General features: G+C 34.3%; 1 protein-coding gene across 2 annotated transcripts in view; it reads right to left on the bottom strand.

Annotated features, from left to right (window-relative positions):
- The window catches only part of SEMA3D (semaphorin 3D), a 203,074-nt gene that overhangs the window by 154,960 nt on the left and 34,472 nt on the right, over positions 1–13,642 (bottom strand). The gene's annotated exons all lie outside the window — the stretch shown is intronic.

Raw genomic sequence — 13,642 nt, 5'->3', positions numbered from 1 at the left:
AATCTATAAAGAACTTATCAAACTCAACACCAAAAGAACAAATAATCCAATCAAGAAATGGGCAGAGGACATGAACAGACATTTCTGCAAAGAAGACATCCAGATGGCCAACAGACACATGAAAAAGTGCTCCACATCACTCGGCATCAGGGAAATACAAATCAAAACCACAATGAGATACCACCCCATGCCAGCCAGAATGACTAAAATTAACAAGTTAGGAAATGACAGATGTTGGTGAGGATGAGGAGAAAGGGGAACCCCCCTACACTGTTGGTGGGAATGCAAGCTGGTGCAGCCACTCTGGAAAACAGCATGGAGGTTCTTCAAAAAGTTGAAAATAGAGCTACCCTATGACCCAGCAATAGCACTTCTGGGTATTTACCCTAAAGATACAAATGTAGTGATCCAAAGGAGCACGTGCACCCGAATGTTTATAACAGCAATGTCCACAATAGCCAAATTATGGAAAGAACCTAGATGTTCAGCAACAGATGAATGGATAAAGAGAAGGTGGTATACATATACAATGGAATACTATGCAACCATCAAAATAAATGAAATCTTGCCATTTGCAATGACCTGGATGGAACTAGAGAGTATTATGCTGAGCGAAATAAGTCAATCCGTAAAAGATGATTATCATATGATCTCTCTGATATGAAGAATTTGAGAGGCAATGTGGGGGGGTTTGGGGAGTAGGGATGGAAAAAATGAAACAAGGTGGGATTGGGAGGGAGACAAACCATAAGACTCAGAAAACAAACAGTGTTGCTGGGGGTGTGGGGGTAGGGAGAGGGTGGTTGGGTTATGGACATTGGGGAGGGTATGTGATATGGTGAGTGCTATGAAATGTGTAAGCCTGATGATTCACACACCTGTACCCTGGGGCAAATCATACATTATATGCTAATGAAAATAATTAAGAAAAAAAAAGCCATACAGATAGTCTGAAAAAAAAGTTTATTGGTAACAAGAGTGTTACCCTTTATGTATAGAGTCTGCCCCCATATTCATGACATTTACTTAATGTTGAATATGATTTTGTCAAAATGTTTGAGTGATTTGAAAAATTCAGATTAACTCAAGAAAAAAAAGTATATCATTGATACAACCAATCAAGTACTCCAAGACAGAAACAAAGCTCAATGATAAGTTTCAATAAGCATGTATAAAATAAAATAAAATTTCTTTTCAAATAAACCACTTTTCTGTAAACCCTTAAAAAATGAAAACATTTTACTTTGCCAGTGTTTTAAACTTAAAGCCAGAACAATAGGACATTGATGTAACAAGATAACTATTGTTTGTATTTTGATGGTATTTTTGTTTTTCCCCCACAAAAAAAGCCTACAGGATGCAAAGTTAAAATATAGTAATACATTTTTATAATTATCATTGTAGCATAATCTCCAATCATATTTGAAATGGTTGGACATTTGTAGCAAGGAAAACAAAGGGGTATCCATAAATAACTAGGTGGGCTTTGGTTGAAAGGAACATGTCAGTATGAAGAAGAATGTTAAGAAACTTGTAATAAATTTATTTGTGGCAATGACAATACATTTGCTCATTTGATATTATTATATGTTTTAATCTAAACTTGTAAGTGAAATGTACAATAGAATTTAGTAATATAGCAGGGTTAATTATTAGAAGTACTGGAAAATCATACACTCAAACATGCTATGTTTCTCTGTTAGAAGACATTAAGAAATTCTGGAAAGAAAAACAAAATTATTAATCTAAATCACTGAAATTTTATTTTTTAAAAAATTAGCAATGATATCTAACATTAGATTTATTCTTTTTGTCAATCTGAGAAACCATTACTGATTAGATCTAGATTTTAACGTGGATATTTGTTCACAGTATTTATCACTTACACCATTGTCCTAAGTACCTTATCCTGATATTATCATAAATAACAATGTTTTGGTAACATTTTTGTCACACTTAACACATTAATGTTTTTCATTATAGCTTATTTGGCTACACATAAGTAAGAGGAAATCCAGAAGGGTTTAGACAATGCAAAATGTATTTGGACTGGGATTTCACTTTAATAAAGAATTTACCCTTATCCACTACTATTTAATTGACTTTCATAAAAAACATATTAAATTCCTTAATAAATTACTCAACAAAATATACAACAGTTTGCTATATTATAACTCATCCTTGGGGAAAATCTGTTGAACTATAATGTGAATAAAGATAATCCCAAAATTGCTTTTAATAAAGAGTTGTCATAAACTTTAGATATACAGCTAACTAAAGTATGTGCTCTATGAGCTGTAAGTTTGAAACACATGTTAAATAGTATGTTTTGCTGGAAGGAAGCTAAGAGGAGAATTAAGGAGTATTTTCGATAGTGGTAATGCTGATGCTTTAAATTCTTTCAACTACAATTCATAAAGCATTTACAATCTGATAGAGATTCTTCTAGGTGTTGGGGATAAAACACACAAGATAAAACAGTCAAGTTCTTACCCCTAATGGGGCTCTCTTTCTATTAAGCATGGGTACAGGGAGGCATATAGTAGTCAAAAGACATATTACACAGATCCTGACAAGTGCTAGAGAAAAAAAAGTTGTGAAAAAGAAAAGTATAGAGAATGACACTGGTTGGGGTTTGCAATTATAAAGAAAATGCTTTCAGAAGGTCTCAGTGAAAAATTAAATTGGAGCAAAGCGCAAAGAAGGTTAAAATTCAGTGAAAGAAATACCCAAGGTCTTAGGTGTGGAGATGGTAAAAAGTGATGATAAGATTTTGCATGTGCTCTAAAGATGGAGACATTACCATTCATCAAAAGACCGGGATATGGGATGGGAGAGAGAAATGCTTAGAGGAGGTTTCCTAGAAGATCAAAATTTGTGTTTTGGAGATGTTAAATTTGAGTACTGGACATGAGCCTGGCTAAAGGTAGCTGAATTAAAGTCAACAGGTGAGGATAACAACAGTCAAGGACAGAAGTATACCTTCAGAGTCATCAGGGTATAGATGGCATGAATGAGAGTGAGATTGCCAAGGGCAGGTATACAGATAGAGGAAAGAACAGGTCTGTGCACTGATTCTGGACATGCTCCTTTGTGTGGAGGTCAGGGAGATAAGGCAGAATCAGCAATCAAGTCTGGGAAAAAGCGGATAATGATGGAGTAGGAAAACCAAAGGTGGGGGGCACTTTGGATCTGTGTGAGATCTTTAAAGGAAGGTGAGGTGATTAAGAGAGCCTGTGGGTTAAATGTTACTAATGTGTCAAAAATTAAGATCTGGGAATTGACCATTGATACAAATGGTATTAAGGGTTGTGCAGTAAATAAAAAGTCAACTGCCATTCAAACAGATAGCTATTTTTATATGCTTTTAACAATGAAAGTATCATTTTATATCAGCAAATGCCTTAAATTTAAAGCTTAAAGGGACCGGAAATCAATGTAACAAGACAGAATTGCCACCTTTCTCACAATGTCTAAAGAAAAATCCTTTTAATTCATTGTGAGAGCATTTCTAAGAAAGTAAATTAATATTACTTACCATAACTTAATCCAATCTAAGACACTATTATAATATATATCATTACGTTAGGTCTCATCAAGACAAACCACCACACAGCAAGAGCAACAAAAATAATAGTAATCACCACATTTTTCTCTTTGGGTGAAAATAAAAACTCTGCAAAGTTAAACTATCAACATAGCAGAATTAAGAATGATCAAAACAACCAAAATTAAATAAATCTGTTGTATGCTGCAACTATTCAATTGTTAACATATTAACATATAACATATTAGCATATTACTATAGGCTACTATTAGTAAGTGTCTTATAAATTTTAAATATATAATATGAAAAATATACTAACATTGTAAAATTAAGTTTATAAGGCTTGATTTATAAGAGATGACAGAATGTTACTACACATGAAACCAAATTTACCATGTATGTTAACTAACTAGAATTTAAATAAAAACTTGAGGGGCATCTGTGAGCTTCAGTCGATTAAGTGGCTGATTCTTGATTTTAGCTCAGGTCATGATGTCAGGCTCTTGAGATGGAGCCCACTTTGGGTTCCATGCTCAGCAGGGAGTCTGCTTGAGGATTCTCTCTTTCTCTCCCTCTGTCACTTCCCCCACTCATGATCTCTCTCAAATAAATAAATCTTAAAAAAAAAACTTGAAAGTAAAAAAAAAAGATGATAGAATTTTACAAATACAATACAAAACATATGGAGAAAAATTCAATTTTATCTCTTGAAAATAATAATTGAACCACTACTGTATTGACAATTAATGTATTCAGTCAAGAAAATATTTATTGAGCAACTTCTAAGCATCAGGCACGTTTTCAGGCAGTGCAGATTCTAAATGAAAATAGAAAAAAGAATCTCTATTCAAGCAGCTTATGTTTTAGAAGAAAGAACAGAAAAAAACAAACAAGAAGGAAATGACAAATGTATCAGAATGTGGTAAGTGCTCAGGAGAAAAGCAGAAGCAATAAAAAGGTGGGATGGGGAAGTTGTCATCTAAATAGGATTACTTATTTAAGTGATATTATGTAGGCTTATTGTGAACATTTCAAACATTTCCACTCTTTTAAACAGAGGAACAACATTAAAAGCAAAGACTCAATTCTCCTTTGGAGTATTACTGGGCATGTAAGGTTAGAACAAAGTCTTATTTCCTTCACTTTTATTGGAAAGAAAAAGATTTTTTTTTTTAAGTGAAAAGAAACTGCCTCTGAACTCTCTTTTTTACCTGGCATTGCTCCTGTCTGAATTTACCAGGTAGGATGGTTAATATGTCCAGATGTACTTCCATAACATGGTTACAAACCATAATATCTCCATTGACATGACAATTGAAAAGACAAATGCAAAACAAGTTTTTGCAGAACAGGGCTAAGAGCTGGTTCCTTCTGAAATCCAAATTAGAGTGAAAATATAATCATTCATATTCGTATGAGATTCATACTCAATCAATCTTGAATGAGTAGTAAGTGACTCCTGGGACTTGTAACTCTTACAAGAGTTATATGCTGTCTGAATATGGGAGCTATTTAAATTAAATGGCATTGTATAATGCCATATATTATGTAAAGGGATAAAGTAAACTCAGAGCATCAGTGGAAATGAACTGATGTAGCTTACTGTTCTAATGTGTGCAAGATCACTTACGTTAAAAAAAGCAAAACAGGGGCACCTGGGTGGCTCAGTGGGTTAAAGCCTCTGCCTTTGGCTCCGGTCATGATCCCAGGGTTCTGGGATCAAGCCCCACATCAGGCTCTCTGCTTGGTGGGGAGCCTGCTTTCCCCCCACCCCCGCCTGCCTCTCTGCTTATTAGTGATCTCTCTCTGTGACAAATAAATTAAAAAAATCTTTAAAAACAAAAAAGGCAAAACAAAACCTTGAGACATTCTTAATCATGATGTCACTTCAAGCATCAGCACACAATTTCGCTCAACTCTCTTGTTACAGCTAAATTCTTATTTTTTATTTCCTGATTTGTCATATATCATTTATTGTTTATAATCAATAGTCTAAAACTTGCAAGACACAAACACATTATTAACAGTTCCTGATTAGGACAGAGTCCTTATAAAGGGCCAAATCTATGGAATCCAAGTTTCAAGAAGTTCCCCTTGGGTAAGAGCCTAGTGTTAAATGAATAAATGTGTAACCTGACTTAGGGATTGGAGGGGGAAGTTTTTCAAACACTTTTATTTAGAGCAATGTTTTGGTTTTCTTACATAAAAATGATAAAATTAAGAATACATTTAGAATTCCCAAAAGAGAAAAAAATTTCCTTTAATCTATTTCTTGTTGTAAGGAGAGAGACTTGATAGTTTTTAGCAAAGTCTGAGTATTGTTCTTTGTATTGACCAATTTACTCTCAAGAAAAACCAATTTTCTATCATTAAAATAATTTCTGGGACTCTACACCACAAAACAAAGACATATTCCCCTGGCACTGACTAAAGTCAAAGGTTTCTTTACATCCTCTCCCAAAAATACCTTACTGTAAAATTCAAGGTAAATCTTACTGCTGCTTATTTTATTAATAAGAGATTATAGTTACTACAAAAGTAGTATCTTTGCATTCTACACAGTTAAACACCACAGATAATCAGAAAGAAGAACATAAAAACATCATATCTCTATTCACACTGCACTCAGAAACTGTCATTGTTAAAGTATTATCTTTCTATATTTTTCTATGCATGTACACAAATATACTTTGCCACAATGAGATTATATTAAATATTCTATTTTGTAACCTACATAGAAGCTAATTATCTTCATGTTCCCTGTCAGTAACATCTTATTCCATTTAATATTCATTCTATGTTAAAATTTTCAGGATTGTCCCCAAACTGTTCTTTATATCTGGTTTGTCCAACTTAAGAGCCAGTTCCATGTGACCCACTGTAACTAGTTATTATGTTTCTATCATTTTCAGCCTAGCACACAAATCATCCCCCTTTTCTGTCTTCATGACATTAACTTATTAATGAGAGACAGGTTAGAGTTAGCTTTCTAAAAATGCTTTAACCTCTTCATAAATTTCCATGTTATCAAGAGGTAATAAGTTATTTGAAAACCATGTGTTAACTAACGGCACAGTATGCCTATTTCTCAAAGCTTTTGTTGGAATCCGGAGAAAATTAATCACTGTGCTAATGGGGATACTGTGCTAATTTTTAAAAGATTGAGAGTTCTCTTGATCTTTACCCACTGGGAGAAGGACATGAAGCATACCTCCCTGACATAGTGGTACTACCCTTAATGAATGAGCATGAAGGTTTCTAAAGACAGAATCTTAACTATTACTTAAATTCACCTTCTTTAGGGTCTGTACAAAGCAATTTCCCCCATGTACTCCTTCACCCATCAGAGGGAAATCCAAGTAACAGCGTATTCCTGTTGGGCTAAGTAGTACTAGTTTACCTAAATTAATGTTTATTTAGTATTAATAATGTTTTTTATAGAAAGAAGCTGGCCTCTGTTTTCTCAAGGGTTTTGCCAAGTCTCATAAATCTGGGAAAGAGCGATCAGTGTAACCCCTCCTAATAACCAAAGTGGCCACACACAGAATAAACAAGGGCCTAGTTTATAAAGTCGTCACTGAGAGACCCTATCGGAGTAAATTTGGATTTCTCAGTATTAATTTATGATGTGTGTGATACACTTTGCACTCAAAGAAAGAGAATGGGAAAAGATTAAAAAATGCGTTTAAACAGAGCTTTAATATATTAATGCACTATTTAAATTTAACAGGCACCCTGTCCTCCAAAAAAAAAAAAAAAAAGAAAGAAAAGAAAGACAAAGAATGTGTTTCTGTGAATTACATGGAGGTTGGCAATGCATTTGAGTTGGTCTGATTGTGTAAGAACTTCTAAACAATGATATACAACATCACTAAAAACATAATTTGCTGGGTATTTCTCTCCTGCTTTTTAAATTATTCAATTGCTTACTTAAAATTTGAGATGGCATTTCTTCACCAATATAACTGATTTTTGAACCAAAAATGCCTAGTAAAATGTTGAGAAAGTGCTTCGTTTTATCTACAATTTCAGTATTGCTTAGAGTTAATTCTATATGAATTTTATTGTTTTAAAAGCCAAAATTTATTTATCTGGACATGAAATTACAACCTGATTTAAAATTCCATAATTAAAACTTTCTGAAGATGTAGTAACTTATTTATAAAAGACAGAGACCACATAGGAAAACAAGGACTGTATCTCACGGTGGTCCTATTTTTCTGTAATCATCCTCCATTGGAATACAACATTTTCCCCAATTTGCATTCATCATGGATCTCAGAGAGCAGGATGTAGACAAATTTTAGAAAGAAGAATAAAGGCTTTTGGTATTTGTTTGGTTTCAGAGATCCCAGGAAGAGGTTCTTCATAAAAAAAGGAAAGAGGGATGGCATTTCTTAGTGTCTAAAAATCCTGTCAATGTTTTCTTTAATTTTATGGTTCCTTTTGTTTTCTCACTAGAAAGATTCCCAGACAAGCAATATGATGTGAATGTAATAACCTTTTCTCTTCTGGCTGAGTGATGGTTTCTCAAAATAAATATAACCCATCTAATATATCTTTCTTCCTCAGTATTTCTGACTTGAACTATACCCACTGAACCATACAAACTGAAAAGACTTTCTCTGCAAATACAAAGTGCGAAGACATCGCACCCTCAATCAGGAAAAGTAAAGTCAAGGGCAAGTCTACTTCATGAAGATTTGCTAAATTTTTCAAAAGCTACCTTGCCGGAAACTGGGGTGAAATGAAAATACAGCTCATAGAAAAGAACTTCCATAAAATGAACAGGACATTATCAGGAGTCAGCCTCCTCACAGAACAAGATAAGAGAGTGTATTTAATAACTACCACAACAAGAAATCTGTTGGCAAGAAGGTCCTATGTTGGAGGAAAACTACAATGTATTTGCAGAGAAGTTATTTTTGATGACTTGAATACAAAACTTTGAGAGATTCAAAATGCATACACATAAAGAAAGAGCACTTGATATGAAAGGATAATTCAATCTACCTTATATTTATATAGTATTTTGTAGTTTTGTTGTAGACACAGAAGACATCACATTTTGCATGTTACCCCCCTTTAAATCCTTTACTTAATTCTGCATTTAAGATAGTATGTCATGGTCTTGATGCAAAAAAAGAAGTAGTGATATTTTTCAAAATAAAAAATCCAGCATAGTGGCAGATACCATAGATAAAAGTAATGGAGGAAAGGGCTGCAAGAACCAGTCTTCTCACATAGTTACAAATTTATGTAGGTGGAGAAATGAGGAGCAAAATCTCCAGAAGCTTTTGAAAACATGGCAGCAGACTTTTGAAGCAGGTTACAAAAGAATGTTGATCATCTGTGTGGATGCTCTGAGGAGCAGCACATTTAACATGGACAATTTAAGAGAAGAGCCTCAGGAGTAGAAAGACCAAAAGAAGACATTTTGGCATTCCAGTTAGGATACATCAGTGAATCAGAAAAACATCCATCTATCCAGGGAAGTGGTTCATCATGCTGCAAACTGCAATGTTAATAAGACTTGTCCATGTCCACAGGGTTTCTGTCCATCTTTTTAATCAACCTTATTTGTATCTGTAAATACATCTCTAACTACAGACCTGTTACTAGCTACCTAGCTAGAAAACAATTCAATACCAATCACACATGCAAAATGTAATGCCACAATCAATTTAGAGCCCAAAACTGGACACACATTCACATATAGGTACACATACCCATACAGAGAGAAACATGTACTTGTGTTTCTGACATTTACGTGATACGATTTCATGAAATGAAAGAAATCAAATTATTTTCTTCCAGCATCTTATTTTTGCATGTTATTTCTTTCTCCTAATGTTTTATATACCTAGATATTGAACATCACAGTATCGGCTAATTTATTGCTTTCTGCCTGTGTGGTTGGATCTGAAATAATCAGAGTCAGTCCTGGATGTGTAACATAGGTGACATGTCCTTCGATTACCTTCAAAAAATTTTCATCCATGTGACCAACTACCTGCTATGTCTCCCCCTAGATTTTTAGAACTCTTTAAGCTGAGAGAATTTAGAAGGTCCCAGACAAACCAGCCTGCTGAACACTAGTTCTGGTTTTCATTTCCTGAAGTACCTATCATTTGCAGAAAATCATTTCAACCAGTGAATAAAAATTAAAGAAATTATCCCTACTACTAAAGTTTGCTACTAATTTGTTACCACAGCAAAAGATTATGATGATCTATTCTTTAAAGGGATGGAAACTTTATCAACAGTTTTTAGTAGGAAATTAGAATTGAACAGGTGGGAGAAAAATTAACTCAAACTTTGATTGCAAAATCTTAAGAATTTCAGTGACAAGAACTAGTATCAACATTAGCCTTAGCCCTGCCCTAGATAAGTAAGAGCTCTATGCTATTAAATTTTGGATTTTTTTTTTACAATAAAAATTGATTTATATTCTTCATTATTCACTTAATTATAACTTGCTTTAGTTTTCTGTTCTGAGCCTTCAGTTGGGGACACTAATAGCTCTCATAGTTGCTTGTGAAGGAAACAAGTATGTAGTTTAAAGATTCTCATATATGATTTCTTCTAATAATCCAGATAAGATCCGCTGAGTTCCTTAGCTGAGGGTAAATACACATTTCTGTAAGATATTTGTTTTTAAAAGGAAACAATGTTTATATAGTTAACTGGGTTACTGAAATGCAAAAATGAGATAAAATGGAAAATTGGTTCAAATCCTCTGACTCAGAGCACACCAGGGCTTATGTGCAGCTAAGATATACACGTGAGAACACAGAAACTCTCTGCTCAGTAAAATATATTTCATATGGATTGTTAAAAAAAAAAGTAGCACTTCTGAGTGAAAAGTATCATTAGAAACGAAAAACATTTAGTCCAACTCTTAAAATGCCACATGAAAATGTTAAATGTCCTAACAGACACTGATAATATTGTTCTCTTAAAATACACAAGTAACATTTGCCTCAAGCCATGATGATGTTACCACGCATCATAACTGTGTATTCTAACATCAAATTTCCAAAACCACAGAAGAAGGTTATACTGTGAATCCTGAGAAATATTCACAATAAACAGGCTGAGAAAATAAGAAACTACTGAGATGAAAGAATAAGATATGAGGTTTTACAGTTGGTTTATAGTGCCTTCCATTTACCTCTACTGTGGCAGGGGATTTTTGACTTTTCAATTTTAAGATTCACGGGCTATGATTCATATTAGCAACAAACAGTTTAAATTCATGATTCCCAAAGCATGTGCCAAGGCACCCCGGAGCACTACAGTGAACCCCACCTCCCCTCCGAGGATGCTGGAGGGTATTTGGAAATTTCAGAGTAAACACATTTGACATCTGTCAGACACTATGCAAACTACCATGCAAGGTATTTCACAGGAGTGCAACATTCCTTTCAAAGATGTCAGAGCTGTGTGAACCTGGGTTTCCAGCAGGTGATGTGATGAAAAGCTAGTCCCTCCTAAAAAATCCATGTGGAAAAGGTAATGAATTTGGCAGCATTCTGTTCCTAAGGTTTGAGAAGTTGCCCAACATACATATGCACACACACACACACACACACACCCATTAATAAGTAATTTTGGTTATTCACCATTGAAACAAATATTAATTTTATTTTTTCTTTCAATTTCGCTTAACAGGACAAAATAACTTACTAAGTTGTTTGGCCTTAACCATTAAGTTATTTGGCTGCAACTATTTAATGAACAGAATTCTTGGTTTTTGTCTGTTGGCCTAATGATGCCTTAAAAATATTACTGAGCTGCTAAGGTACCATGAACTGAAAAACTCTGGAAATTTCTAAGTGCTTTTCTAGAAAATTAAAAACAAACAAACAAACCCAAAAACGTATTGCTGCAAGTAGGGTCACCTACCAAATCATGCCTGAGGAAGAATTTGTGCATGCTATTGACTAATCAATTCACCACTTAGATCGTCAACTTCATTGTGCTACATCCTTTACTCTCTCCACACTTTCCAGCTTTTGCTACACTTAAAGCCAGAAGATTATAGTCATTGAAACTTTTCTATATTGCTGTTTTCTGAGTTTATTTCTGAGTTCAGTTGGTCGGTAGGAGCGTGATATAACAATGTCGTCATTGTAGCACCACAATTAAGCCCTGCTGGAAAGAGTCCAAAGCTGACTTTTTCACACCAACTTTCCTCTGTGGTAATGATGTTATTTTGTGTTTCCTGTGAATTCCTTTCATTGGGAAGGTGGAATAAACAAAGTAACATTTCAAAATAATGTTCCTTAGGTTTTAAAAAAAAATATAACCCAGTCATCACATAAAGGTTTAATATTTGAAAGCTTCTTCAATTGCTAAGTGATATAAATGTTTAAATAGCAGTATTACCTGCAACAAAGAAATACACATGTGCGCGCACACACACACAGCCCTATGGAAGGAATTACGGAGGTGATCTGATATTACTGAGACTAAAGGACAAGTAAAGCTACATAAAAAGGAAACTGCCTGGGGCGCCTGGGTGGCTCAGTGGATTAAGCCGCTGCCTTCGGCTCAGGTCATGATCTCAGGGTCCTGGGATCGAGCCCCACGTCGGGCTCTCTGCTCCGCAGGGAGCCTGCTTCCTCCTCTCTCTCTGCCTGCCTCTCTGCCTACTTGTGATCTCTCTCTCTCACTGTCAAATAAATAAAATAAAATCTTTAAAAAAAAAAAAAAAGGAAACTGCCACAGAAACCCTGTGTAAAAATTGAGTAGAGGAAATAAATTGTTATCTGCGAAGTTTGTTGATTTTTCTCATTCCCTCTTTTCATCATGCATAGTCTATCTTTACTTCTTACTTCGGAAATCTCCAATAAAACCAAGTGAACTTCCCCATGTTCATGCACATATAAAAAAATCCTGGAAATCCTTTCCAATCCCAAATTCAAACAAAGCAAACACACAAGCAAACAAAAAGAGTGTGACATGCTTAAAAATAGCAATAGATTATTTTCAAAATCAGTTCCAAAAAGTGTATAGTTCTTAATCAGAAGAGTTAATAGACAAGAATATATCTCAGTATTAGTTAAAGTTGAGCTTTGTAATGAATTTGGGTATATATGTGATGATCATACAGGCATGAACTTTTCAATTTAATTATTATGGCCTGTCTGGATACTATTCTTCTACATACTCAAAGCATCTTGCATAAAGCTTTTTGCATTAATAGTCTATATTCAGTTTATTATTGAATTGAAGGCTCTAGGATATCTTAAGTTTTTATATTAGCCTTTTCCTAAAAGATGTTTAGTAATTTTTAATTTATATTATAAATTCACAAATTTTAGATCCTCTCTAAAAAAAGAAAAGTTTTCTGAACTTACTTTGATCAAAATAATGAATAAGTCAAAAAAACTAATTTGAAAAGAAAACCGCTTACAAATATGGTATATGCCCTGAGTGCTTTTCTTTACTTCTAATTATATCAAATGTTCATTATCACACGATACTATGGCCTGATAACAATATATAGGAAATACCATCACTGTAAAATTTTCTGCTTCCCTCTGACTTATTAACCATTTATTATCATCATCATTTCATCCCTTCTCTTGTTTTGTTTTTATGTTTTATTTTACACCTAAATTTACTTGTAGGAAAGCATTTGTTTATCCGAAGAGAGTGTTTTTTTTTGTTTTAAGATTTTTTATTTATTTATTTGACAGACAGAGATCACAAGTAGGCAGAGAGGCACAGAGAGAGAGAGAGAGAGGAGGAAGCAGCCCCCCAACCCCCCTGAGCAGAGAGCCCAATGCGGTGCTCTGACCTGAGCTGAAGGCAGAGGCTTTAACCCACTGAGCCACCTAGGCGCCCCATGAAGACAGTACTTTTTGATCTTAGGTTTTGATCATTTCAACTACTTGTTGGACAAAAATATTACTGAAATGTGTAAATAAGTAATGGCTGAATTGAACTCCTATTGAATTTTTGGCTAAGGCAAAGCTGTATATGAAAAGCTGTATATTAAAGGATCACTGTTATCCATAAGCAAGTAAAAGGGGTATCAATATATGGAACTAAATTTGATCTCAGATAAAAAAAAATAATTGATTT

Source organism: Meles meles, chromosome 10 (genome assembly GCF_922984935.1).
Source record: "Meles meles chromosome 10, mMelMel3.1 paternal haplotype, whole genome shotgun sequence".
Lineage (NCBI taxonomy): Eukaryota > Metazoa > Chordata > Mammalia > Carnivora > Mustelidae > Meles > Meles meles.
Note: the sequence above shows the minus strand (reverse complement) of the source record. Positions and strands in the feature narration are given on the sequence as shown.